The 25,685-nt window shown below is 43.1% G+C and overlaps 1 long non-coding RNA gene across 4 annotated transcripts in view; it reads left to right on the forward strand.

Moving 5' to 3' along the window:
* Positions 1-25,685, forward strand: part of LOC138249935 (uncharacterized) — a 101,077-nt gene that overhangs the window by 22,422 nt on the left and 52,970 nt on the right. For 2 of the 4 annotated variants that reach the window (XR_011194865.1, XR_011194864.1), the window contains exons 2-4: positions 20,854-21,134; positions 25,077-25,168; positions 25,279-25,419. This is a non-coding gene — a long non-coding RNA (uncharacterized lncRNA). The remainder of the gene's footprint in view (positions 1-20,853; positions 21,135-25,076; positions 25,169-25,278; positions 25,420-25,685) is intronic. The other 2 variants (XR_011194866.1, XR_011194867.1) reach the window with 2 other exon arrangements.

The raw sequence follows: 25,685 nt of genomic DNA on the forward strand, positions 1-25,685 counted from the left end.
CCAAGAAAGATAAAATGGTAATAAACTTGGGCATACTTCGACATGACCACCACAGATGACAGACAATGTCAACCACAATGAAGATACAATAGGTGAGGTATGCCCATCATAGACAAACTGCAAAGGAAAATGGCAGAACTTTCTGGAAAGATAGAGCTCCTGGATCATAGAATGTTGAAGGCCAAAGCAGTCGAAGCAACATCCTAGTGGTAGGAATACTGGAAAACACAAAGAGGACTATTACTGTTCTTCCTGAAGGGTTAGTTGTCTATGGAAGTGGCCCTTCAAGGCATGTCAAAGTTTCTGTGCTACAGAGGGCACATAGATTCCCAGTGAGATGTACACCTCTGGGATCACCACCTTGCCAAGTGGTTGGCTGACTTATTTAATACAGAGAGAGATCTCATCCTACAGGGAGCAAGGACAGCAGTACAGTTCAAGGTTGAAAACAACTCAGTGGCAATATTCTGGGGCAACACCTCTGGGGCACAACCTTGCCCAGGGTTTGGCTGACTGCTTGATTACTTTAATACAGAGAGAGACCTCATCCTACAGGGAGTCAGGAAAGCATGACAGTTCAGAGTTGAAAATACCTCAGTGGCAATATTCTTGGACTACACTGTTGCTATCCAGCATAAAACAACATTGTTTTTGGAGGTCAAGAGGGGACTCCAAGAGGCTGGTCTTAGGTACTTCTGTTTCTAGCCATAAGTGATGACAGACAGCAACTCACTGTTCTTTGGTGACCTTGAAAGTACATGGGAACGGCTGAACATGCATGTGGCAGTCACGGATAAAGCTTTTTGGAAACGCCAATCACCCTCAAAATGATAACAATGGAGGTGCCAAAGCAAGCAAAGGAATTACACTATCAACTAGAACACAATCAGAACAGGAAAGCCTAGCTGTTGTGGAAACAGCTACTTTCTTTCGCACTTCACTATTGCTAGAACTGAACTAAAACACAAAAGGAAACAACTCATGAGACTTGAACACACTACTCAAAGGCAGCCAGTCACAGCTGTGGCTGATGCCCAGGGCAGCAGATGATCTGTGAGGCCGCGTGCCCTATGGACCTTGAAAGGTGGAGGGGTGAAGCAGGAACATATGAGACTGAGAACTATGTCTATAAGCAAAGCTTGATGGGCTCCTGAGGGGAAAACCTGGGAGACTACACCTGTGCGGAGTTGGTCATGGTTTTCAATGGGAGGGGCAAATCAGATGGGGAAAACTATTCATAGGCTGTAACCCCCATACAACTCCCTTGGTTATATGAGACATGGGAGACCACAGCGATTTCCAGATAAGTACAAAGTTCACCGAATGGAGGCTGTTGCCACTCTGAACTGAAGTGTGGGAGTTGAGGAATGTTTTCTTGAAATTGCCAGGTTAGAAACAATCTATGATAGGGCCATAACCCATGACAGCAGTAGGGCTCTGAATGAAGACCGCTGTGAGCAGGACTCCCTCTGGTCTGAGCTTCATGAAGGTCCCCACTTCTTCAGCCCATTAAGATGGCACTGCATTTGAATAAATACATGTTCCTTACCGGCAAAGAGAAATCTGGCATATTTGGAGGACTTTAAGGAGGTGGTGCGGGCGTATTGTTTCTCTTCAATGGAGAGACTCACCTCATGAATAGAGAAGTGGTCAGGCTGAAGAGGTGCTGGAAAGCCTAGATATATATTACAAGCTCCTCTTGCTACACTAGGGACTCCTAATTTGCAATAAACCTGGAGTGGCATTTGAGGCTAGGGTGGTCCAAGTTGATGGGGAGGGCAAATATGTATCTTATAGGGCAGGCTAAATTGTGTCAAATTGACATTGAGCAGCATATGTGTCCTGAGTGATTGCCAAACGCAATTCCTGGCCTTATTAGCCCTTATCCTGGCCTGAAGTATTCACGTCTAAATGGTGCTGAGGTAGTCTAGAATTGTGTCATGGTTGTGGTCTTGGATTGCTTCACTCCGTCATTGGCGGACTTACCAGCAACTAAACTGGCACACAAATTCATGAAATGGATGGTGAACTGGGGCCTGGGAGAGTGCATGACGAGGACTCTTTCTATTTCACAGTCCACGTTTTCACAAGATGATGTGCTCTTTTAGACTCAAAGAAATAATCTTACATGCAGAGTACCTTGGCTGCAAACTGATAGATCATAATCCCCATTTACTGAAAATGTAATGGGGGAATCAGATATCATCTATTCCAACCTGGAAACTCCAGAATTCCTTTTTGCAGGATCCATTATTCAGAGGCTTACCAGCGGAAGCAGAAAGGAATACTTCCAACTAAACTGCAACACAACTAAATAGTGACCACTCAGTGAGATGCCTTGAAGGTGATGGTGATGGACATTGTTTAAGCCAAATCACAGAAAGATCCTAGAGAGTGAATTAACCAAAATGCATGGATCTATTCATGTTTTGGAGGGGGAAGCTGTAGTAAATCTCAACAAGACCCAGACATGTAGAGAAAATAAATAAATATGGGCCATATCTATGAAGCCACTTAGCATTTCCTAATGGTGTGAATTACTATTTTAGGTCATTTGGAATTGCAAAATGATGTTTTCATGTGTACAAAAGGCATTTAGAATAGCGCAAATTGTGTTTTCCATAATGTAGAAATCAAATTTTTTGCATTTTGAATTTGGAAATTGTAAATTGGTATTACAAAATAGTGATTTTCTAACAGTATGCACAAATGATTTCCTAATTGTGACTAGTTGTAAAATGTCCATTTAGAAGATGCAAATAACACCAATGTGTTTCAGGTGGTAATCGTGCAAACTATAAAAAGTCACCTAAAATACATCTGGCTTTTCAAAGTAGTGTCTTATTATGTCTTGGTGAGGAGGATGAAGATTGTGGCTGGTAGTGAGGTAATTTTGGATTCGATTGATGAGTTACATCCTCAGCTACAAACCCCAACAGTCAGAAGTAATGCAATTCTACCACGTGTGCAGGTATTGTGGTATCTAGACCTTTTAGCTTCTGATAGTTGCCATGGAGTTATAGCAGTGGCAGGGAGGTGTCTCAAAATGCATTTTCTAGGTTTTTTCCATAGTTTTGTGGACATCATGGATGTCAACTTGAATCAATTCTTTTTTTTCCAAACACTCCCCAACATATACAACACACAACACTAGTGTTTTAACAGGTACCCCAGTTTCCAAATGTTGCTGGCTGTGTTGATGGCACATATATTGCCATATCTTCCCCCTATGCATGTGAATTTATTTACAGAAAAACAAAAACACTCTTTTACTCAATGTTCAGGTAGTGTGTGATGCCTTATGCATCATAATTGACATTGTAGCCAGATTCACAGACAGCACACACAGCTCCTTTATGTTCTGCAGGAGTGAAATACATAACTGTATATCTCAGGGTGATTTTGGTGATTTTTTTTTTTACTTGGTAAGAGGATTGCAACTCAATTCATACTGTGTTCAATAGCATGATTGTAAAATATCCTAATTGTTTTTCCTTCTTATACTATTGCAGGAGACAGTGCTTATACCTGACTCCCTTGAATACTGACACCATACTTGAGTCCAGAAATCAAAATTGAAAGACAGTACAATAGGGAACATAAAACAATACAACCAATAATTGAACAGACTTTTGCAACACGCTAGCAATTTTGACAAGGGACTACATATCCCAGACTGCTTTGTGGCCCCAGGAGACAGCCATTTTCACCAGCACCTGCATCCACTTCACCAGACCAACGAGCGCTATAAAGCGCTTGGGAGCACTTCGCAGCGGGGGACACGCTAGCAACTTTGACAAGGGACTACATATCCCAGACTGCTTTGTGGCCCCAGGAGGTGGCTATTTTCACCAGCACCTGCATCCACTTGATCAGACTAACGAGCACTATAAAGCGCTTGGGGGCACTTTGCAGTGCGGGACGCACTCAGGGGAAGCCCGGACCAAGGGCAGGCCCGTCCACTCCTGTCGCAGCCCAGAGGAGGCTGGGCTACCCCCCTAACATCTATCTTCCAGTAGGTCTTGTTGACTCTTGCCTTTTTTATTGTATCCTCCTGCAGGTTGTATCATTGAACTAACTCTCTATAGAACACCTATCCACTAATTACAGTCCTTTGATGGGTAAAAGGAAAGCAACAGAGGGTGGGGCAGGGGCGGTGTTAAAAACTAAGTCAGAAAAGGCACAAGCATGCAGCTAACAACTGTGTTATGGACAGAATTGACAAACTTTTGGGTGAATGCAAAGAATTTTTAACCTCTTCCCCGGATAATGGCTCAAACGAAACTGGGGGCGAGTGTTCCCCAGTCTGGAAAGGGGCGGGTCACAAGAAAATTGCTGACATATTTGTAAAACAAGGTCAACAGGTCACAGCCACTGTAGGGCAGGGGGAGGGTAGGAATGTCATCACCCACGTTCCCTCATTACCAGTGAATGAGCCATCACATCCTAGTGACACTCTTCAGTGTACCAACTGCTTTAGCCATTTAATAAATATCTCAGACCCACATGATGACCCCGACCCAGGCATCAGGGTGGGTCAGTAGACCTAAATGTTTATTCAGCCCAGACAAATGCACAGTACATCTTATGCATCCAAGATTTAAAGAGCGATGTATCAGAACTCAAGTCTATGGTTAATTCCTTAATCGCAATACTCAAGCAGCTAATTTCTTCAGACATTACGGCCATCATGAATCATATCTGTAGCCCAATGCCAAATCCATCAGGTACCTCAAAATGCCAGCGACTAGTTGTGCAGGCCAACCTCTAGTGGGTGCTAAGATCAAGAATTCTTATCAGCTCCCCCATATAACAGCTTAGGCGCAGGAAAGGCATCTGGTGCCTGCTACGAAATTCATATATTTACGAGCGCCACTGTCCCTAAATGCACTGCACAGCCTGTTATTGACTGGTTCCACTTTAAAAACACTGTTCTAGTGGTCAACGTTCCCAAACTACACCCACTGGCACAAAGGGAAGGGGGAGATTCTATCAGAAATAACGCAATTCATTGGATTTGCCATGTGAGAGGATGCTACTCTGTAACACGTGAGGATATAATTGATGCAGTCAGAAAGCCTGACCCAGACACACACCTTGACATGTTACAGTTGACATTTAGGAACAGGAGCATGGTGGATAACCTGGTGGCTCTGGAAGTAAGGACAAGCGCTCCAGGGCAATCCTGTATCCAGTTCAAATACCCTAGGCCGCCTGCGCACTATGAGGTTCGCACTACTCATTGCCCAGCAGGTAACTTGTCTGCTCTCAATCAGAATGTTTGGCTTGAAGTACCATCCAAAACACATGTTGAACTACCCTCCGACTCACATAAAACAACTGTCCCTGGTCTGGCTGTAGTTCCAAACATTGTCACCATGAGCATTCACTCTCCTCTTCCTAACAGATTCCATCAGACCACCCATGATCCATTGCATAACCGTGATAACATCGTACTTTCCTTTTCCCATGAACATCACTTACCAATCTAAGAACAGACAGCTAAGCATGAGAACACTACACCTATGGTTAGGCTAGCTTCCCTAGATGGAAACTGCCAGTCAATCCAGAACCTGCTGGGCAATAGTGATAACGACCCCCCCTCCCCCCAACCAACTCCACCTGCCAAATCAAGCTTTGGTAGCAAAGCCTTCAAATATCACATTAGTGGACAGGGCGGTCCCTCTAATCACTGGGGTACGACTTGTCTCAAGGAATGTGGCAGGTTTGAGATCTGTCCTTCCATACCGTCCTTTACCGCTTTTATTGAGGAACATGACATATGTCTTCTCCAGGAGACATGGTCGATCGATCCACTTTTTCAGACTGGCTACTCATATTTTTATATTCCTGCTTTGCCTAGTACCAGGGGCAGGCCTTCCGGGGGCTTGACCATTTGGGCTAGGACATCATTAATCTGCAGCATATCACAGCTATCTATTGATTCCCCTGACTTATTAGGTCTTCGCCTATCATTAGGAACAGACACAGTTGTGATGATTCTTAACGTCTACACTTGAGGGGTTGGGGGGATCGGGTCTCCAAAACTCTCTGGGTTCTGAAGGCATTTTTTGCAAAACTGTCCCTGGCATTATAAAATCATTGTGGCAGGTGACTTCAATGTCACATTTGAACCTCTTGACTGGGATGATCTTGGGCTTACTTACGAGGAGGATCGGGCATAGTCTATCCCTGCCTTGGATATGCTGCCCATCAAAAGGTGGACGCAGGTTGCTATCCAAGTTAAATGATTGACCATGGAATTAGGACTCAGGGCACTCAATGGCAGGACCAAATCTGACGCAAAGGGTTGCCATACATATAACAAAGTCAACCATACTAGTAGAATTGATTACTGTCTAGTCGATTTAAGATTATTACCCCTAGTCATTGACATAATAGTTATTTAGAGATCTGAAAGCGGCCATAACCCTCTTTCAGTCTATATGACAGCTTTGTGTAACCACTTGTCCATGATTAAGACCTCAGTAACAGCACCAGAGGGAATTAGTCTGGTTAATGACAAACGTCACCTAAAGTGGAGTAAGGTTCTGGCTCGACCAACGCTCATAAATTCTGCTAACAACACATTGGGGACCACATTGATGTGTTTAGAATCGGGTCCCACAATCCCACATGAGGAAATAAGCTTAACTCACACCTCATGCTTCAAGGCTCTTGCGGCCCACTTCTCAGTAGTTATAGCTCTTGATGGGAAGAGAATTAAGGGTAGGCATAGCTGGTTTAATACAGAGTGTTGGTCCTCAAACAAGCATCTAATCCAAGCTATTAAATCTAAGGATGTAAACGCTATTCATTCAGCTAGAAAGTCTTACAAATCAGCTGTCTGCAAAGCCAAGTGTGAACAAGGTGGGGTGCAATTAATGACGCTGCACGAGAGAGGAACTGTAGAGAGTTCTGGTCCTTGGCAGCACACAGCCCAGGAAATAGCGAACTGAACATTACAACTAATATTGTCCCAAAGGACTGGGTAGACCATTTTAGTGGGTTGTACTCTTATGACCATGTTAGTAAAACTTCTGAACATAAGGACCCTTGTTCAATTATCACTCTAACACCCACCCCTCCAGAGCTGCAACTGTTCTCTCAAGCAGATGTAGCATATTCCTTAGGTACTCTAAAGCGTGGTAGGGCACCTGGCCCGGATGGTATTCCAGCAGACCTATTCTTAACCGACATTGCAATCTGGTCAGGATATATCACCATCATATTGAATGCAATAGCATCTGGGGCGCCAATCCCTGAGTCATGGAAAGATGTTATTGTAGTCCCGATTTTTAAAAAGGGTGACAGAGCCCTCCCCTGTAATTATAGGCCAATTAGCTTAATAGATTGTGTACAGAAAGGGGCATATTTATGCTCCATCTGCGCCGAATGTGTGTCAAAAAGTTTGACACACATTCATCGCAAACGTTGCCCCCTATTTAAACTTTGACGCCCGAGCCCGCGGATGACAAAATTCCTCCGTGTGCGTCATTTTTTGGATGCGGCAACCCGCCTTGCGTTAATGATATGCAAGGTAGGCCTTCCCGTCCAAAAAATGACTTAAATGGCCGTGCATCGTATTTATGCTTTCGGGCAAAAATGACGCACGGCCGGGAGGCGGAGCCAGAAAATGACGCACAGCCCGATTTGCGTAAAAATTTAACGCCTGTGTCAGGGCAGTCGTTAAAATGGGGCAAACACACCTGTATTTAATCAGAACACACAGAAGCAACAGCGGAGCAGCAGAGCAGCAAAAGGGAGACATGGAGGTGATTCTTATCCAGCGTGCACGCAGACGCAGAGCCCAGCAGCTACAACAGCAGCTACAACAACACCAGCAGGGACCCCAAAGGCAGCACAGAAGGCAGGAGAGGATATTCCGCCCCAGAACAACCCTTCATGGCCTCAGGGAACACAACATCATCCAAAGGTACAGGTTGAACTGGCAGGCCATTCAGCAGCTGCTGCGAAACATTGAACCGCAGTTGGCACCCACTTTGCTGACACCCCACACCATCCCAACAGAAACCAAGCTGCTTGCCGTACTCCACATGCTGGCAAGTGGCTCTTTTGAAACAACTGGTGCCCTGGTTGCCGGAATATCACAACCATCATTCTCTGCCTTTTTGCCCAAAGTACTGGATGCCATCATTGGACTTACACCCCGCCACATCTGCTTCCCTAACACACTGCAGAAGCAGCAGGAAACAAAACAGGGGTTCTACCTCATAGGTGGCTTCCCACACGTCCTTGGTGCAATCGACTGCACACATGTACGCCTTGTGCCACCTGCTGCAACTGAACACCTCTACCGCAACAGGAAGCACACACATTCCATCAATTTGCAGGCCATTGTCGATCACCAGGGATTGATCACCAACATCATGGATAAATATCCTGGGAGTGTCCATGACTCCTTCATCTTCCGTCACTGCACCATCAATGAACACTTCCAGGATGGACGGTATGGCAATGGACTACTTGTTGGTAAGTACAAAAACCTACTTATATATACACTGCACAGCAACCCTCTAGGACACACAACACATATACCACAACAGCAACATGTGAACAGGAACACACTGAGGTCGGGACATCGCTAGCCATGTTCCATAGGTCTGCAGTGAACCTGTCACACATCTGAAATTAGTGTACAGTCTAATGTTAAGAGGTCAATGATCACAACGTGTGGAGTGGGTTGCCTAAATGTCACCTTGCAAATTGTAAGTGTCCCAATGACATTTACATTAATCCATTGCATAAGTCTTAAAGGTATGGGATGTCCTGGGTACATTGATATGAACGTGTTAACAACACTGTCAATTTTAACCTGTGTATGGAACTATCATCTCACCCCCAGTGAAGACACAGGGACCTGTATCACAAGTCACAATGCTAATGAGGGCACACTGTACTGGAAATCCCAAAACATACTGCTGACAAATGGTCAGCAGACAAACACTCATTCAGCCAAGGAAACAACACAATGCAGATGGTACATCCCAGAAGCCTAGGATGCGTCATTATAACACAAAGGAGTCACAGACAACACAAGACAACTACTGCCATGAAAGGTCATTTCAATCGGGCCAGCTACATCAACATGATCCCATTCATTTTCTCTTGCAGCTGATCAGGGGTATGGCATCCAGCCATGAATAATGACACCTATTGGCAACCCGAGTACTGCAGCAGAGCGTGCCTACAACGACGCACATAGGAGGACACGCACCATAGTCAAGAGGACCTTCCGCATCCTCAAGTCAAGGTTCTGGTGCCTCGACATCACTGGTGGTAGCCTCCTACATTCCCCGGAGATGGTCTGTAAGATTATCCTAACGTGCAATATTGCACAACTTTTGCATCAAAAGGAACATTCCCCTCCTGGAACCAGAGCCACACATGCCTGAAGAGGAGGAAGAGGAGGATGGTGGCCTGCAACATGAGGGGGAACTACAGAACACGGCCGCTGGTATACGCAGGCGGCAACATATCATCAACAATTTGTTTTAAATATAATCACCATCACCACTTTAATGAACTAATTTAAATAAACACCTATAATAATCTCCATATCATGGTCTGGCTAATCATTTTTGCACACCTTCATCTCTACTTATCAGAATAAGAGTGTTGCCTCATGGAGCATTGCTGATATACTGATTAGGACACTGAAAATCCCAGAGCTAATGTGATGCGTAACATACAATGGTCACATACACACACACTGTAAATGACATTATCATGTACATTTCTCCTTGGAGGCCAGTAGCAGAGGACCACACCTATTTCACACATACATGTTGAAATCAAGGTCCAACGCAGCATATGGCACACAACTAAGACACCATCACTCAATAAGGGGAAAACAAGCCTCATACATGAGGCAGTCGATGTGCTTTTGCATCAGTAACAGGAATGTCTGACCAGACCCTTGACAGCAGTAAGTCCAACTGCATCCAATATTTGCAAGGACTATCTGTGACCAGAGTTCCATAGAAGCAGAACATAGACAGCACAAGTGCCACTCATATGAGCAGCATTGCGCACATGACATTCCATGTACATGTCAGCCCATTTCCTAACTCCTGACACACCCATGCACCTGATCACAACCCACCTGTCTGAAGAGGGCCCTGGAATACTAAGATGTGTACCCTGATATTCCCTCTTCTACAGACACAGACTAACAATAGCAATCCAGTGTGCTACACCCTTTCCTATGGTATGCCATTGTCATAGAACATCTGACTGCATGGACGTCAGGTCAAATAATACACTGGCTTCTTGTTTCTAAGCCCAGTTAGCACCTGTAGATTGCTTCCCGTGTGAAAAAGTCTGTTGGCCATTAGAATGCAAATCTCACCTACAGGACTTGTGAGAAACAGATGCAGCCCACACCTGTGATCACTTCCATGTACACCACCCATTTCAACAAGCACTGCCCCTCCTGATGATGCCTGGAACAGCATAGGAGTTGCCATTATGTCAAATACACTGTTAAGCATTGATACTAATTAAGGCGTGTAACACAGCCCTTGGGTTCATTTGTCACCTTCAGAAACACAGGACATACACAGTTTGACATGTCAACTGTCTAGTTCATCCTCCAAACAGTCTGAGTCAGACCACTGATTATGTAACTTGTCAAATTGCTGGATCGTGAATCACCGTGCATTCTGTCAGCCTGACTGGCATCTGTCTGTGCGTCACACTAAAGTATCCCTGTGTCTACATATGTACCACACTTGCGTTAGCAAACCTCTCATTCATCAGGGGGTATTGGGCATGGGCTTCTTCAATGCATACACAAATACATTGTATAGCATCATCTGCCTTTTAACTGTACCATTTGAGTTAAATCCTCTGTGAAAAGCAGAATTCATGGCCCATCCCTTGTCTGGGTCTCATTTATGCATGAATGACAAAGTGTGACAGTGTCCAAGGGCCGTATCCAGGGATTGGGTACGGGGTCTTCAGCAGAACCAGCAACCTCTGATAATGTCCATGAAAAATCCACACATGTCAGGACCCTGACAGTTCACACACAGAATCACAGTGCTCACAACATATTGATGGGCTGTGTGTGGTTAATAGCTGCGAGAATAATCAGCACAGAGGCTATGATGTTCCCAGATGCAGTGGGAATTGCAGAGGCTAACCTGTGTACAAATGTTGTAATGACACCTGCCGGAACATGACACCTGAGACATTCTCTCACTCAGCACACCAAGGTTGCCCTGTTGACTGTCTCATTACACGTCTTTAGTGACAGGGTGGGACCATCCCCATGTAGGTTCTCATGTCCTCATCCACTTTACTCACATTGATCAACCAAGGATACTCAGTAGATACAGGAATAGCTGCCACTGACTCATGATGAGTCCTGGACCGAACTGTGACAAATTACACCCCAAAAAATATACAGGATCCTCATTGGACCACACACATGAACAAGACACCTATGTGCAATTGATCACTGGAAATATGTGGACACGTGCTGCCTCATCTGCTGGTCCACCACAACCACTTGAGAGTTGTGGCTCACTTCTATGACCTCAACTGTGGTGTCATCATACATTTGTGATTCACCTTTGTCTGTCTGGGCAAACAACATGGTACCCACTTCCTCAATGCATGTGAATGACTCACTGTGGGATTCACCAGCTAGTGCCTAGGAAGCTGTTACCAAAACTCTAGGACATAGGATGTTGAAAATGTGGACCATTGACATGAACAAGCGTCTGCCATCTATCTGGTGCATGCTTTGTCACATGTGGTGTCTATGTTACCATAAATCTTGGAAGTCCACATTACGGATGTTGCTACATGTATGACTAACACATGTCCTCTCTCATTTCCACAATGACTTGCATCTAAGGATTGGACACATGGACATCACATTCATACAAGCATATGTGCAATAATGCTTCATGTGATACACACACACTTGGTCAACAAATACATTAGTTGCCAAAGCACACACATTGAGCCAAAGGCATTTAGGTATTGTACATATGTGCGTCACATTGCTATCCTCTCCTTATGCCAAACATGCCCAATTTGTGCAACACATATATGTAGGCCACACATATGGCCATCTTGTGCGTCAGCCAACCGTAAAAATACTGTGAAGGAAGTAGCTAATCATTGTCCGCTGCAATATGATGTCACACATGTGCACATACACCATCAACACCATAGTGGGTGCAATCAGCCTATCTCTGATGTGTCCCAAATGTAACATAACATAAAAACAGAAAAAATGCCCCAAACCAGTTCATGCACTGAAATTTTGACGTTCCTAGCGTTATGCGTAATTTTTTGTCCACCAATACTGTATTTGCGTCTTTTTTTTTTTTACGCACAGGAGTGAACATTAGGCCGCATCCAGATATTTGTACAGGCCACTTATTTGGATGCGGGCTAATTTTCACTCCTGTGCGTCAAAAAAAAGGACGCAAATACAGTATTGGTGGACAAAAAATGACACATAACACGAAAAAGGGCGGACATTTCATACAGGAAGTGATGTAATAGGATATCCTGTTTACAGATCACGTACAGTGGGTGTACTTTCACTTTCACTTTGCAGTCTATGATTCTTCTAGACTGGGTGGCTGTGTAGATTATGGTGTCCTAAGATTTTGTGCTTTTTTGTCCTGTGTGCTGTCTCTATTGTCAATTTGTAAAATAAATATTGTTGGTGTATACTGTCCTACTGTGTTTTGTGTACATTTGTCCATTTACCTAGTGTTTTTGTTGTTTGTGGGAGTCTGTTGTGGGTAGTGGTAGTTTGGGGATAGTTGGGCTCTTTTAGTGGTTAAGTTTACTTTTCTTCTGTATTTGTACCCCTACTTTACACCTTTTCCCCTTTCTATTTCTTTAACCCCTATTCCATTTCACATTTCTACAATGTCTGGTAGGCCACGTCTTGGCAGGATGGGTGAAGAGGAGTGGGGGGCTTCATATGGCTTGTGTGCTATTTCTTTCCACTCATGATCGAGGCAGGGGGCAGGGTTATACAGGGGTATCACACAGAGGCGCGCAGAATCGGGTGGGGAGAGGTGCTGCATCACCTGCAGCGTGTGTATGCCAGCCAGAGGAGTGACCACCAGCTGAAGCACTGGTGGGCTGACCTCATCACCAGGGAGCAGGATCTCTTGGACCACCTGGGAATCGTGATTGGTGGCCCTGTTGGTGAGTACTAATCATGTAAATGTGCACGATTAAATGCTCTGTAGTGACATCAGATGATTTGTACCATGTCTGCCAGCTAACTTGCTGACTGTGTGTAATGCTGGGGAAACATACAGGGATAATTGATGCACTATGGTAAGGATCACAATTGCTAGCTGTCAGGTAGCACGTGCTCAGCAAACTTACAGGATGCTTTTCCATGAAGTAAATTTGTGCGGCCTTTGTGTCAGACAACCAAACAAAATAGGAGCCAATCATGTCTATATTGGGCACTTTTGCCAGAGAAGTAAAGATGTACCAACATATTGGCTAACTTTGTTGACGCAATAGCTAGACTGACTTTAGAATCACTACATGATGCAGAAAATGAGTGCTGGCTTCACATCAATTGATTATAGCAAAGTGGCTCAGACATATGTCTCATGTGACTCTGGTGAGTGTGGAAGGAAAGCGTTCATGGAAGTACTATGAATGTTTGGGATTATTGTGGTCCTTTATCTTTTTGGATACATGTCAGATCTGGATTTAGAAACATCGTAAAAAGGTGTAAGGTGCACTCAGCTAACATCTTAGAATGTTTGTTGGAGTTAGTTGTGCCACATTCCAATTAGGGATGGCAGTCCAAAGGTATGCACATGGGTTCACATCTCCATGGTTGGTGCAAATCACCATAGCTGGGCCACATCAATTGAATAAACTGTAACAACAGGAGGGCTTACAAAAGTCCCTGCCCCTCCCTCTGTACATTGTACCTATGTGTCATAAATGTGTCATGGCCACATAGCATGTTTGACTGGTAATGCAGTCCTCAAGTAACCAGGCTTTGGATGTCTCTCTTGGATGCACATGATGAGACGATTACACTCCATATTTTTTTCAGGTCACCAATGACGGGGCATGTTTGCCACCACATGATAGTTAGGGCCAATGCATGTGTGCAGATATGTCTGTAACTGTCACAGGAGACCCATCCTATGTACAAGTTGGCCGTAATATATCAGATGCAGTATCATCATGTCTGAATGGCTGCCATTTCCTTATTCAGCCTACACATTGTATATGTTAATGAAATTGTTGCTCTGTGCACAGATTTTGAGCACATTTCTTCCTTCCATGCCTTACAGGTGGACCGGCACCCTACACTGTGGGAGAGGTGGCTACATTGGAGGACCCCGACCACTCCAGTAAGTGTTAATATGTCTGTTATGTTTTGTGTTTGCTGGTTATGGACTCGTGTGTGTTGAACGCATAGCAAGGTGTGATGCGTTGGGCAATCATTTGTCTTGTTCCATGAGTGGGATTTCAGTTTCTCAAATGTTTTGAGTTGGCCAATGCGTATCCTATGGTATTATCTAGGGATTGTATGCCATTCCTGTAGGCCCCACAGTGAGTACTGGGGTGAGTCATGTGGATGACACTTGTATCAACAAGAGTCGCACTGGAAGTCAGCTCAGATTTAGTCATCCTGTCAGACCCACATTCTCCAAGATTGGTACAGCAAATTGCTTTCCAATAGACTTCTGCTTCCCTATTTACCAAGGTACTTATTAAACTGTAGGTAGAACCTCCTAGCAGCATGTACTTCCACATGTAGTGCTACAAGTATGTGGAACTTGAGTGCAATGGCCTAGGTGTGTATGCTAATCATGATCATGGTTGTTCTTGCAACTCTGTGTCTGATGTAAGTCAGGCCTTACTGGAAGTATATGTTGTGTACCAAGTTCTGCATTTCCTGACATGTGGGGCCCTATGATTGGTCCAGGGTTTGCTGACTCCTAATCGTTGATAGACCTTACCTGTGGTGTGTGTGTAGAGCCAACCACGTGTGGAGTTTTCTATACACTCCTCGGTGTACATGTTGTTGGAAATTGATAGTTGTTTATCCACCCCCCCCCACCCTCAAACACAGGCATGGGTTTGTGAATGGGGTACCTAGTACTGATGCTACCAGTATGTTACACATACATGTGAATAAGTGACTGTTTGGTTGGAACCTATTATACACACTCAGGTTTGGCACTTGATACTATACTGGCAAGTCCAGTTACAACTTGCAGACCATGTGGCTTTAGTTTTGCATTCCGTACACTGACATTTGTAGCCCAGGTCTTGGCGGAGGATATGCAGCATGATTGTTAGCTGATAACTGGCAGAACTCAGATGGCAAGTCAAAGCCAGTTGTTACCCAACTTGTAGGTTATGGATGTGCTATGTGTGATGTGACCTTTGTAGTCTGGCCTGCCATGTACTTCCTCAGGGACATTCAATGATCTGTATTGTGATATGAGCTGTTACAAGTACAGTAGATGTATTGTCTGATTAACTTCTTGTGCCATTACACACAATGCAGTTACTAATGTAGAATATTTACATTTGTCTTCACAGCTGCAAACACGACTCCAGACCAGGTCTGTGAATTCCAGCGGCGGGCCATGAGATACCAGCACATCCTGCTGGTGGAGTCGGGGTTCAGGAGGATGGCCCGTCGACATCGCCATGAACGGGCCTCCGGGGCAAGGAGGGCCTTCCCACAGGGTGGCCCTACTTTGCCCACCACAGCCACCAACAGCACAACCACCACTTCAAGCCAGATGGCCCCACCCACAGCTGGGGCTGTTGTGCCTACATCTGCTGGACTTCCAGGCCCCAGCATTGCTACAGGTGCAGGACAGCCGACTGGCCTTGGCTCCACACACACACAGACCTCCTCCTCTGTTACCCAGACTGCCCCAGCTCCATCTGTTGACCCTGCAGCCTTCCACAACATGGAACGGAAGATGGACCGTATGCTGCGCAAGTTAAGCCATCTGAGCCGGGATGTGTGCCACATTAACCGGCGTGTGTAGTCAATCAAGAGGACCCTCCGCAGGGCCAACCTCTAGACTGTTTTTGATATGGACATGATTCCCTCCCCTCCCTCCTCTTTCCTTGTTCTTATAGTTAGTGGGCTTAGGGGGATTAGTGTTAGGTTAGTATAGGCTATTAGTTTAGTTAGTGTTAGTGGGTGGGGGGGTCTGATTGTTTCTATTTTTTCTTATTATATGTGTGGGTGGATCGGTGGGGGGCTATGTTGGGGTTCTTGTGTGTTTCATAAAAAACAAAGACATTTTTTAAAAAAAGGAGAATATATTTGTTTAGGATAGTATAGTATGTGTTTAGGTTAGTATGTGCTGTCCTCCATGTGTCCCGTTTCATAAGGGGGGTGGGGGTGGATGTTTAGAACGTTTTGTTTCATGTGATAAGTAAGTGTAGCTTAGGTTAGTTAGGGACAGTTGTGGGTAATGGGTAGTCAGTGTAGATTAGGGTAGGTAAGATTTTTCCATCAGTTTCCTCTTCTGTGATTAGCATTTCATAAATATTTGGTTAACCCTTAACAGTATGTGTTAAATGGTACTTGATCCTGGTTTGGAATCAGTGTACATGAATTTTGTACTATTACATTTGTGTCCTATGCTACAAACAAATCCCAACTGAGCTGTATGATTGGCAGCCACCCCAGAGCTACCTTGCAAAGTTTCCACCCTTCGTTGCAACAGTTAATATGGATGACAATGTGTTTCTGTTGATAAGTGTGTTTTCTACGTCACAAACAGTGCTTCCAGACTTGGTATTGGGGGAACAGTTTTAGGTCTGACTGCTGTGTGATGATCAAGGACACCCTTATAAGATGAGTTCTCGTAGGCACTCTTGTATTCTTGTCTTCATGACTCTCATACGTCATTTGTGACACAGCTCAGCATGATTACCTATTTGTATGTAAACTCAGACACCTTCCTTTATGCAGTTTTTGAAGTTTTTGCTTAGATTAGTGTGCACTGTTATATGTGTTAGTATTGCATGGTGACAACATTTTGCGGCCACTATTTGATGACTTAGATATCCTTGAGGAAGCATTCTTCTGTCCAACACAGCATGATGGTGTATGGTTTCTCACTTCATCAGATATGTCCCTCAGGATGGTAAGAGTATGATGCAGTCATGGGCACTGTGCAGATTTATCTGACTACATAATATCAGGACAGTTGTATTGACAAGCTACGTAATTTGACAGTAGGCACATTTCAGTTATCTACTGCACAGTTGATATGTCACATTACCCAGAGACAGATTTGTTGTGTAAGTGCTATTTATTGAAAAGTGCTGTAGTGCTATCTGTACATTGTCCATGATTGCGAGTCCATTATAGTGATATCTTACATTGTGATCCTACACAAGGGGTTACGGAAATGCTTTTGACATGCTGGGGTTGATGTTTCAGACAGTGCAGAGGGACAGGATTTTCCAATGAGTAGGAGAGAGACAATCACTGGGCAGGCTGACAAGATATACAGTGGTAAGCAGAACAGTCATTAAGTAGAGTTGTTGCAAGACTGGCATGTTACAAAGCGCAGGACCTTGGTAATAGTTGGCCATATGGCAGGGACTAGTGCTTCCGGGTACTTTTCCTTGTGAATGTGATCTGTTCCATGTCTTCTTCTTCTGATGTGTGTTGTCTCCTCTGTCCTTGTTGTTGGTGGTTGTGAAGGGGCAACACACACCTCAGTGTTAGAAGACATGGAGTCAGACATCCCAGTCACTGCTCCCTGTGAAGGTCTTCAGGGCAGTACTGCAGAAAGGAGGGTCTGCTGGTTTTTGAGAATAGCAGCCACATCACGATGGTAGGCAGCCAGGTCGGCCCTGAGGGGTTTAATGTTGCATTCGTGCACGTGTTGACAGGATTGCTGTTGTAGGTGTTGGGTCACCTGTATTACAGCTGTGCTGATTTACTTCTGGGTTTTTTGCTGTTCCTGCAAGATAGATGTTAGGGCTTGCATAGGTGCTGCCTGATCTGCAGATGACATCATGCACAAACGCACCCCCTCAAGGCTGGCTGCCATAGTTTGCATCCCCACCCGCACCTCCTTGGCCAGCTCCCGCTGTATTCCAACTACAGTTCTCTCAAAGCTGGTGCCAGTGTCGTCTGAGTCCTCAGCTGTATTGGAGGTGGCAGGTCTTACAATTGGGGTGGTGGGTGGATCCTCTGCGATGGCTGTTTGTTCTATGCTCCTCCTTGTGACTGAAGGTGGAGTCTGGAGGATTTCAAGGACCTTTTGGATAGTCTCCTCAGGAATGTTTATCAGCTTGTCATCCATGTCATCAGGCTAATCTGGGACAGGCATGTCCGCAGGAGATCCATCTTCCTCTGCAATGAAACAGGGTACACTTAGTGTGTCTGGGCTGTGGCATGAGTGATGTGACATGCCTGCCTTGTGATGAATTCACATTGTGATCTTGTTTTGTGTTCATTGCTCCAGTCCTTCAGATGGGCATTCTCCCAGGCCTATGGCCCACCTGCATGTCACATGTATGTTATTTGACTAAATGTGGCCACCTTTTCAAGTGGGGTACCCTCAAGGATAAACTTCCCTCTGAAGGATCTGTGAGGATTGAGCGTCATTAATTTAGTTTTAGAAGCATTATTTCAAGTCCCCACTCTGAGTAGTTAGGGAATGATATAATTAATGTACAAAGAGAACAAAGTGGGGGCAAGTACACACCCTTACCATACACCACTTGACACCTGAATTCTGTCAGTTAGCTGCCCCTTGTCATGCCAGCTGACACATGCATAATTACCCTCATGAAGCTGAATTAACAGTGCAAGAATGTGCTCTGAGATTTCCATTATGGAAAGAACTTCCCACAGCTTATGTGCATATCTGGTTTGCGTGGTCGTAAATTGACCCACAGTCATTTCCACCACGTTAACGTCGTTTTGCTTTACGACTTGACGCTGCGGTGTACGTCAAAAAGAAAGACTCCCACCTGTGGTTTGCGCCGCCGTGCATCAAAGTATAAATTTGACGCGGTAATATTTCTGACGCAAATCTGCACCAGCGCAGTTTTGCGGCAAAAAGTATAAATATGGCCCAAAGTGTTTTGTCACTGCCTTTTGGGCAAGATTCAAGACTGGATGACTGAACACAGCATCCTTATTCCCCTTCAGGCAGGTTTTCACAAAAAAATATCTACCATTGAGCAAGCCCCTAGGTTTTTGTTTTCACCCTGGAAGACAATTTTTATTGGCAAATGGAATCTGTATGTTGCTTTTGTGGATCTGAAAACTCCGCATTCGATATAGTACCCCGTAACAAGCTGTGGGACGTTCTTTCCATAATGGAAATCCCAGAGCACATTCTTGCACTGTTAATTCAGCTTCATGAGGGTAATTATGCATGTGTCAGCTGGCATGACAAGGGGCAGCTAACTGACAGAATTCAGGTGTCAAGTGGTGTATGGCAAGGGTGTGTACTTGCCCCCACTTTGTTCTCTTTGTACATTAATTATATCATTCCCTAACTACTCAGAGTGGGGACTTGAAATAATGCTTCTAAAACTAAATTAATGACGCTCAATCCTCACAGATCCTTCAGAGGGAAGTTTATCCTTGAGGGTACCCCACTTGAAAAGGTGGCCAGATTTAGTTACCTGGGCATAATGTTAACTGAAAACATTTCATGGAAATCACATATTGCAAAGCAAGCACTAAAACTAAAGCAAACAACAGGGGTTTTAATAAAGGATTTTACCCTCTCGTATACCAAACCAATACACCCTACAATCCAGATATATCAAGCCAAGGCTGTGAGCGCGGCCCTTTACGGGGCTGAACTATGGGGCTATGTTAAAGCCCAAAAATTAACAGTTTCTGAAAATAATTTCCTAAGAAATTTCGTGTCCCTCCCACCAAGTACTCAACTGTTCCCCCCTTTTTAAGGACCCAGGCATGAAACGTATTATCCATAAGGTCCACTCACGTCCCCTTTTGCTCTGGCAGCATCTTTGGACAACCCCAGACCTTGCTTCCTTTACTGTAGCCCTGAAGGTCATTTTGGAAGCTGACCATTCTCATAGTGTCCCCTGGCTCAGACACATCAAGGGGCTACTTTATTTGCTTGGGCTTAGAGATCTCTGGGACTCTCAAACTACTGCCTCCTTTCCTTCAAAAACTGACCTCAAAAATTATATTGGCACATGGTGGACTCTGAAGATCTGGGGGTTGCACTTCACTCCACACTATCATGTGAATTTGCTAACCTAAAAGAGACGTTCAAATACAAGGCTTTCTCAGACATAATCACGGTGCCTAGAGAAAGGAAATTGTACTTCCAGTTCCCCATAGGCACCTTGCCACTAAGATTACTTACCAATCGCTGGTCACATGAAGAAACAACCATCTGCCCAGCTTGCAAAGCACCCATTAAAAACTTCCCTTATGTTTGATTTGTCTGCCCTGCATTCGCTGCCTTTTGTAGGACATGGCTGGCCCTGGCTTGTAGACTCCTGGGAGCCCGCAGGTCCGCCATAGCCCTTCGAATTTTCAGATCAGACACTTGCCCGATGTTAGTGATTGCTGGTGTCAAGTTCCTTGGGGCTAGCTGGATTGTTAGAAGAAAACTTTTATCTGTGTAATGATTTTAGTAAGAATGTATATATTCACTCCAGGAGTGCATTTAGTTTATTATTTTTATTTACTTATATGTACTGTACATATTTTATACAACCTTGTTTATTTATTAATTGCTGCTACTTGCTTTTATGGCTCTTGTGGCTGAAATAAAGTTCTCTTGACTGAATGACTTTTGCAATACTCTAATCATGTTTTAGATGCCTATATAAGACTGGCAGAGCACTACTCTACAGAATGGAGACCTGTTGCAAAAGCATTGCCTCATCTGCTAGTCTTCACAACATAGCCACGAGGAAGGGTCTTCACAAGGTCAACATATAGCCAGGATCAGAGTTATATGATGAACTACTGCCACTACAGATTCAGCAGGACAAGGCATGTGCAAAAAAGAGTCGAGCATTACACACAAAGATCACAAACAACTATTTTTAAAGGAAATATGTTGACCATTTCTAAAGAATAGTCAACCCACTTGATGGTAATGTTTTGCAATTACTGAAAGATTCACTTTTATTCAGATTGTAATTATGTTTTGCAATTGTATATCATCAACTGTATCAAGCAAAGCAAAAAAATGTGAACATAAATCTAGCAACATGCATCTGAGTTCATACAAACGTTACTTTATATGATCTCTGGTGTTGGTCGCCTTCTCAGTAAGACTGTGGAGTTGGGGATATATCTGTGCCAGATGTTTGCCAGCATGTTTGCCTTGAACAGCATCCGTCTGGCACAGATATGCCACTGAGGCAGGAGTCATCTTCACTTTCAGTTGGTAGTAAAATGTTAGGGATGAACAGGTTATGTTTTTGAATATTCTCCACTTGGACCAAACCACATGCTACATCTTGACAGCAGCGCCCCATGTAATTTTGGATGTTCACACTACTCCAGACAAGAGTGGTAGTGGCTACTGACAATCGATTTATAGATTTGGTAAATGTGAGTAGTATTATGGGATATCTTTCATCAAACTCAAAAGTAGGTGTGGTTTGCATAATGTGACAGATGGCTACACTCCAGACGTGCCTCCCTGGAAGTGGCATCACTTCCAGCTCATGTGACCACAGTGTTGTTACCAGTGACATCCTACCCCGGAAGTGACATCACTTTTGACCCATGTGACCAGGTTTTGATGTCACCTAAGACCCATAACCTGGAGGCGAAACCAATTCTTGCCCATGTGACCAGGCTGTGATGTAGGTGGTACCTCATAACCTGAAGGTGACATCACTTCCAGCTCATATGACCAGGTAGGGATGCCACTTATGACCACTAACCAGAAAGCCCCACCTCCAGAAATGAAATCATCACAACATCACTTCCAGATCATGTGACTAGGGAGGGATGAATCTTATGACCCCTAACCCGGAAGCCCCTCCTCCAAAACTTAAGTCATTGCAACATCACTTCTGTCTCATGTGACCAGGTATGGATGTCACCTGTGACTCCAAACCTGGAGGCAAAGTCACTTCTGGCTCATGTGACAAGGTAGGGATGTCGTCTGTAACCCCTAACCTCAGAAGTGCACAGGAACCAAGACCCTGGGAGTGACATTAGGCCAAAACCTATCCCACAAGGCAATGCACCAGAAATCACATAGCTGGTAATCATGAGAGTTCAATTGCCTTTTTGAAAAGAAAGAGAAATATGAATATGAAGGAATGTGTGTGTGTGAGAGTGTGTGAGCACACAGCAGGTGGGCTTACTAACCATAATAATTTCTGTAACAGTGCTACAAGCAGAAAAGTATAACACATTTTTAGACAGATGAAAGGAGGCCCTTTTAAAGTGTGCAAAAAATGTAAATGAACTTAGAGCTATTTTTAAAAACTATGCCAGAAATCTTAAAGAATGTGCCAAGTTTTTACACACAGGACTTTAGGCCTTTTTTCAACATCAAGGAATATAACTGAGTTCATGGCTATTTTAAAAAATGCAAGAGAGGAGGTATTTCCTTTTTTTTCCGAAAAGCTGTCCTGGATGACTTAATTGCTCAAAAAACAAAAAACACCAGGGATTTATTTTTAACACATAAATTCCTGACTCATGGCACAGCCCTAAAAATGCTGTCTTTTTTAAATCTGTCTTGAGTGACCTCATTGCAAACAAAAATGAAAAACATGCTGTAGCCTTTTAAGACAGAAAATACTGACACATGATTCAGCACAAAATGAAAAGGGAAGCCTGCTTCTACTTTCTGTTCAGAGACAAACACAAAACACTGACTCATGGCTTAGCTCTAAAAGGGTCTCTTTTTAAAAGTTGTTTTGAATTACCTCATTGCTCACACAAATGGAAAAAGTTATAGGCTTTCAGGACAGAAAGGACTGGCACATGGTAGCACAAAATAAAACAGGAAACCTGCTTTTACTTTCTGTTTAGATAAACCCAGGAAATACTGACTCCTAAGTCAGGACAAAAATGGGCTGTTTTAAGGACTTATCAATATAGCTGGAAAAATGAAAACTACTTCTATTTACAGTTTGGACAAGCTTAAAAGAATACACTCAGAACATGTAAGTGACCCTAGTGTTTTCTCAAGATAAGACTCTTCTTGAGTCTGTGTATTATCTTAAGATAAGATGTGTCATAAGGGGACCCTCCCCAGAACTGTATTTAAGTTGTTAGGGTTTTAATAATTGTGCTACTGATGAGAACTTAGTCCTGCAGAGCACAGTGCGAAGACGCTGACCTCAAAATTAACTCCAACATAACAGTCAAGAGGTAAATAAAAGATATATTTTGAAATATATAAACAATATGTTGTAACATTATATTTGTTTTATAATATGTATAGTAGTGTGCATTGTTTACAAGTAGTCCATTTAATTACATATGTGACTTGGTGAAGAACTTTACTCATATATAAGGTTAGTTGATGATTATTTTGAACTACGTGTAATAATGTATTTTTATTTATTTTGGTATGACAAACTATCTCAAGAGCAACTATATGCCTACTGTAGTTCACTGAAGCATCATGTTGCATAATGTAGCATTTCAGTTAATTATATAGGCAAAGTGTCTTGTAAAAAAAATGTTATGGTTTTGGTTTGTGAATTTTAATAGAAATATTAATGTAGTGTGTAAAAAATGTATGCACGCCAATATGTACTACCTGTAAAGGGCCTCTGGTCCTTTAGTTTCAGGCTGTAGAAAATAGAGTAGCCACCGCATGTTTTATTTTAGATGGTGCAATGAGCAATTTGTTTTATTTAATTTGTTCATGTAGGTTTGCAGATACACCTTTTTTTAATGCTGTTTTTACTAAGCATTTTACAGCTAAGTTTCCAAATATGTTCATAGTGTCAGATATGGCTGTGGCTTATATGAAGGCTGGAGGGGCTGGTAGACACCTGTTAAGTTTTTTAAGTATTTCAAAGCCATTTTGTGTCGACCTGTCAAAGTATATTAAAAACAAATTCTGAGAGAAATGCTATGGTTATCGTATGTGCATTTTTTCAGAAATGTTAATGTGGTGTGTAAATAACATGCAAATGGCAATATATACTACAAGTAAAGGGTCTATGGGTTTTTAGTTTCAAACTGTAGAAAACAGAAGCACCAACATATGCTTTGCTTTAGATGTTGCAAAGCACAATTTGTTTTATTTAGTGTTTTAACGCAGGTTTGCCCATGTTTAGCCAATGTTTATGGTTAATTAAAAATGCAAGCAAAACCTGTTTTTACAACTATTGTGAACCAAATGCATCATGATTTCCTTTAAAAAAGTGCAGCAGTATGACAGCCCATGTCACACCAGCTGCTTCAAATGCAAAGTTTTAAACTAATGTTGCTTCACAGGTAATATGCCTTTTGGATATTTAAGTGTCTTTTTGGGTTGACCGTTGATGAAGATGTGTTTGTGAAAGAAGCAAAGTAATTGTGAGGGTTAGTTTACAAGTATTAAAATAAAACTTTTTAGGTTAAAGAATTTTAGACTGTTCTAGCTTTGTGCAACCATCTGGAATTTTGCAGATAATCTTATTTTTTATGCTATTTTTACTAAGCGTGTCACAGCCTAGATTCAAAATGTGTCCATAGTGACAGATATGGCTGTGGGTTATATGAAGGCCGGAGGGGTGGTAGATAGTCAAATACTTGTTTTTAAAGTACTTCAAAAGCAGTTTGCACCAAACTGTCAAAGTATATTAAAAAACTAATTCTAAGACTTTTTTGCACAGGTATTACATTTAGGTGGATGTGGCACTCTAAATGCAGCACATAGAAAGAAAAGGAGACATAGCTTGAAGTGCCAGCTACACTGCCAGTCAGAAATGTCTAAACTTAGTACCAATCCAATAATAATATTAGAAAAGGTCTACTATGAAATACCATTGTGACTTTCACAGTCATTTTATGAATGATTTGGTTTGTTTAATTAACCTTGCCTTTTTTGGTTGTTTGTTTTTTGCAGACCACATCTCATATGATACTATTCCTGACCTTCTTGATGTTGATTTGTTTGATATTTAGGCCAATCTGAAAAATGCTGAAAAGTACCTAATGGTCAGTTTTTTCGTACTTTCTCTTCTTTCTTTGTTGAGGTTGTAATCGTGATATTGATATATGTAGCTATATATAGATCTCTATATTCCTCTTTTGTCTTTATGTAACAGTGCACATCACTCAGAAAGATTATGGTTACACAGAAAGAGAACCAATCATACCTGAATATGACATTGACAAAATCCCTGAGACAGATTGTGAGGTTTCTGTTGTAAAGAAGTGGAAAACTACAGCAGGGGGACCGTGAAAAGGTAACTTACATCACAACATTTTAAAACAGGTGTGTTTAGTGTGTGTGTGTGTGTGTGTGTGTGTGTGTACGTGCGTGATGTGCGCTTGCGGGGGGAGTGAATGGAGCAATGGTGGGCAAAAGGGGAATGCGAGGGGCAGGGTGAGCTTTCCTTTTTTTTTAAATTATCTTCTTCTTAAGTAGACCATATCCACATATTCAAAACATTTGTGTCAAAAAGAATTTCTGATTTACTTTTACGCCTTTTAAAAATTGCTGGGCATGTAC

Source organism: Pleurodeles waltl, chromosome 8 (assembly GCF_031143425.1).
Source record: "Pleurodeles waltl isolate 20211129_DDA chromosome 8, aPleWal1.hap1.20221129, whole genome shotgun sequence".
Lineage (NCBI taxonomy): Eukaryota > Metazoa > Chordata > Amphibia > Caudata > Salamandridae > Pleurodeles > Pleurodeles waltl.